General features: G+C 40.1%; 1 pseudogene; it reads left to right on the top strand.

The window, feature by feature from the left end:
• The first annotated feature begins 1680 nt into the window (after window positions 1-1680).
• On the top strand, window positions 1681-3981 carry LOC109392340 (cullin-1 pseudogene; annotated as a pseudogene).
• Window positions 3982-4871: the final 890 nt, after the last annotated feature.

The following is a 4871-nucleotide window of genomic DNA, read 5'->3' as shown; positions in this document are numbered from 1 at the left end:
TCACACTCATGAGTTTTACTTCCAGTTGCCCTATCAGGTTCCAACTGAAAATCTGAGAAAAAAAAATTGCCTCATGCTTCCAGCAGGGGGAGGGGAAAAGTAACTATTTCGACTTATTTCCAGAGCCCTCTGTTCTCAACAAGACCTGGCCCCAAGGAAACTATCTTACTAGAGCCTAACTAAATGTGGTTTTACTGGAGCTTATCCAACTTGGGAGAAAGGAAATACCCAACACAAGCCTCCTCTAGCCTTTAATGTGGGAAGAGAAATACCCAACTCAGGTTCACTAAAAGAATAAGATATAATCATGAGACTATAGATCACTTTCCCTCTCCCCCCCCCCGTACCACCATATCAACAGGTCTCCTGTATAATCATAAGAATACAGCTAAAGAACTTCAAACTTCAGACCCTATTTAAAGAGTCTCTGAGAAAACCTAAAACCACAGGTGAAGCAAAAACATGGACACTAAAGGAAATTTTAGCCTATGATACTATAGCTGCAGCAAACATAAATACAACCTAAGCCCTAGACAGAAAGACATAAAACCTCACACCTTTGAAGGCCTATCCATCTCAGTTTCTTTTAGCTGATAGTCATGTCTGGCATTCCACAAAAATTGCAAGGTATGGCAGACCAAACTAACAAAATAAAAACAAAGAACACACTCTGTAGAGGAAAAGCAAGCATTAGAACCAAAATCAGATATAGCAGAGATTTTGAAATGATCACATTAGAAATTTAAAATAACTATGATTACTATGCTAAAGGCTCGATTGGAAAAAGTGGATTACATGCAGGGAAAAATAGGTAATGTATGTAAGCAGAGAGATAGAAATTCTGAGAAAGAATCCAAAGGAAATGCTAGAAATCAAAAGGCTGTAACAGAAATAAAGAATGCTTTTGATGGGCTCTTCCGTAGACTGGACACAGCTGAGGAAAGAATCAGGAGCTTGAAGGTGTGTCAATACAAACATCCAAAACTAAAATGCAAAGAGAAAGAAAGAAAAATATGGAACAGAATATCTAATAACTGCAGGATGATTACAAAATGTGTAATATATGTATAATGGGAATACCAGAAGGAGAAGAGAGAAAGAAGTAGAAGACATTTTTGAAATAATAATGGGCGAGATTTTCTTTTAATTAACGACGGACACTAAATCACAGATATAGGAAATCGGTAAACACTAAGCAGGATAAATACCAAAAAGTCTAAACCTAAGCACATATTCAAACTTTAAAAAATCAAAGACAAGGGCCGGCCGAGTGGCTCAGTTGGTTAAGAGCTCACTCAAGAGTTTGAGCTCTGAGCAACAGCGGTTCGAGTCAGCCCGAGCTGAGCAGCCGCTGAGCTGCCAACAGGTAGCAGGATGGCTCAGCTAAAAAAAAAAAAAAATCAAAGACAAAAAGAAAATCTGAGGGCGCCTCCCACGCTGGGGCTGGTGTGGAGATGCCAGTGTTGGTTTCGGGGCTCCCCTGCCCAGGACTCCAATGGTGGTGTGCTCTGGCCCTCTCCCATCAGTCTTTCCTCCACGGTAGCAGAGCTGTTAAAGAACATCCTTTCTGAGCTGTTCAGAATAGATTTGGAGTGGTACTATATATTTTCATCTACTGGAGAATTAGCTGTACGTTGAATAAGGATTGATACCGTGAAAAACTTCAGAATATTACACACAATGTCATCAAACAGGAGTGAGAATCCCCATGGACTGAAGCATGTTGGCCTTGACCAAATCTGGGGCAGCCTCAGAGCTGGGATCAAACAGGTGCATATTAGACAGTGTGGTGGAATCTAGATACATGGAACTGAACTCTCATGTTTATAACCACTGCATGAGTGTCCACCAGTCAAACTGACCTTGAGGGGCTGGCATCCCTACTTCTATTATAATAAATCGAAAAAGGGACTGGTGCCTGGGGGAGCTCAGTTTGCTAGCTTAGGATTATATAAATAACTAAAAAAATGTTTGAAGAATTACTTGGCAAATCATAAGGATGGGGAAGATTTGATGGATGACAAGTACTGAAATTCTACAGTCAACTGTGGGAAGATTACTGATTTTCAAGCAAAGTTCTGAATGGAATTTGTGCCTACCTCAGTAGACAATGGGTTCACTGTGAATGGATGAAGGATGGAATATGTGAAATCTATTCTCTTGCATTGGTGACTTAGAGAGATTATCTGTTCGGGCCACTGAATAAACAGGTAACAAATGCTTTTTTAAGAAACAGAAAAATGGTGAAACCATCAACACAAGACAGATTAGTGGAATTGTAGAGTCTCATGTGGAATTGGGGCTAAATGAAGATGATGCATTTGCAAAGGGCCCTATGTTAACAGAGTATAAAGAATCCTCTGAATCTCAGTTTTTGGCTAAGACAGAGAAATTTATACCAGAGAGGCTGCTGAATTTTTGCAGCAGAACCCAATACTGAATTTATGAAAAAGGTGAGGCCCATCTGCTCAAGGAATAGCAAAGAATGGCAGGTCTATCTTCACAAAAACACCCAAGACAGACGAGCAAGGAAGTGTGGGCAAGTTCTCATTGTGAAGCATTTAACAATATTCCAAACAAAATTTCAGAATTTATTGGATGTGACAAAAATGAAGATTTGGGTTGCATGTGTAATCTTGTGTGTAGAATGCAGGATGGCCTAGGAGAATTGAAAACCTGGAGACACACATTCATAAGCAGGGTCGTGTAGCTACTGCAAGTGTGGAGAAGCTGCTTTAAATAACCACCCAAAATGTATGTACAGACAGTATGGGATGTTCATAACAAATACAACGTCCTGGTCATATTGGTGATCAACAATGATACAAGCTTCCTGGCTCCACTGGGCAAGGCTTGTGGTCTCGTCATAAACAAGAGTGCAGTTACCAACATGGCTCAGTCTTCCTGGAAATCGCCTGAGTTCCTGCCTCGATACTGTGACTCCTTGTTGAAGAAGAGTTCCCAGAACCCAGAAGAAGCAGAACTAGAAGATATGCTTAATCAAGTGATGGTTGTCTTCAAGCACGTAGAGGATAAAGATGTGTTTCAGAAGTTCTACACAAAGATGCTGGCCAGAAAAGACTTGTACGTCAGAACAGTGCAGAGCGATGATGCCAAAGCAAGCATGATCTCTAAATTACAGCAAGTTCGTGGTTTTGAGCATACCTCTACACTTCAGCGGATGTTTCAGGACATCGATGTAAGCAAAGATTTGAACGAGCAGTTCAAAATAACCCTGAGGAATTCAGAACCACTAGACTTGGAATTCAGTATTCAAGTTCTGAGCCCCGGATCATGGCCCTTTCAGCAGACTAGCGCGCTTGCCTTGCCGTCAGTGTTATATAACATACACAGTTATCAACAATTCACAGCTTTTTACGCTAGCCGTTGCAGTGGCAGAAAACTGACATGGTTATATCAAGTGTCTAACGGGGCATTGGTAACAAACTGCTTCAAGAGCCGATATGCTTGGCAGCATCTACATTCCAGATGGCAATCCTGCTTTAGCACCAAACAGAAGATGCTTACGCTGTGCAGCATTTGACTGACAGCGCTCAAATCAAAACGGTCATTTTGGCACAAGTCCTACAGGTTTTATTGAAGTCGAAGTTATTGGTCTTGGAAGATGAAAATGCAAATGTTGATGAGGTGAAACTGAAGCCAGATACCGCAATAAAATGATATCTTGGTTCTAAAAATAATACATTAAGTGTTAACATCAATACGCCAATGAAAACCGAACAGAAGCAGGAACAAGAAACCACACATAAAAATATTGAGGAAGGCTGTAAACTACTGATTCAGGTGGCTAGTGTGAGAATTATGAAGGTGAGGAAGGTTCTGAAATGCCAGCACTTACTTGGAAAAGTATTCACGCAGCTGTCCTCACGGTTCAAGCCTCAGGTCCCAATAATTAAATGCATTGACATTCTGATCGGGAAAGAATATTTGGAGTGAATTGATGGTGAAAAGGATACCTAAAGGTACTCAGCTAAACACTTCTACAAGGGTCTGACGGTGCAACCCACAGCAAATAGTTCCCGGTGGAAAGGGTGAAAACAAGTTCACAGCAGCCAGCCTCCCATCATTGGGACCTCCCTTTTTAATACTGAGACCAAGACTCCCAAATCCAGTCTCAGCTGTACATCAGAACTGCTCAGGATTGACACATTTCAAATCTGTAAATATGGACACCCATGCCATTAGTAACTTAAGAACAGAGGGGAATTGAACCTTCCACGCTGAAGGCTGCATGCTAATGAATTTAAATGAATTCATTGGCTATGTGATTAGCAGTTGTCATCGTAGGTAGCACTTTTAATGTTGGTAGCACTTTGAGAGCGAGTCTGAACGGACCCATGCGTAATCTTCTATGAAAAACCATTTGTATAGCATGATTCATTTTTAATGTGTGAATATGAATATATTAAAGGATTTCTATATAAAAAGAGAGAGAGGGAAAAAAAAAACTTGAAGGAAGCCTGAGGAAAAACTACATTACCTACAGAGGTCAGAGATAAGCATTACATTGGACTTCTCTTCAGAAACCATAAAAAAAAGATATGCAAACAAGAAGAGGATGGAGTGAAATATTTAAAATGTCCAACAAAATTATCCTTCAAAATTGAGAGTACTTTGGTGATTATGATGTTTCAATGCAGGCTCATCAATTGTAACAAATGTTACACTCTGGTTGGAGATATTGTAACGGGAGGCTATGCATGTTGTAGGGGCATTGGGTATTTGGGAAATATCTGTACCTGTCCCTCAATTTTGCTCTTAACTAAAACTGCTAAAAAATTAAAGTCTTCTAAAAAGTAGATTTTTAGATTTAAAAACAGTGAAGCAGAAATACTTTCTCAGACAAAAAT

This window comes from Hipposideros armiger, unplaced genomic scaffold (genome assembly GCF_001890085.2).
Source record: "Hipposideros armiger isolate ML-2016 unplaced genomic scaffold, ASM189008v1 scaffold_326, whole genome shotgun sequence".
Lineage (NCBI taxonomy): Eukaryota > Metazoa > Chordata > Mammalia > Chiroptera > Hipposideridae > Hipposideros > Hipposideros armiger.
This window is presented reverse-complemented; position numbering and strand designations above follow the sequence as displayed.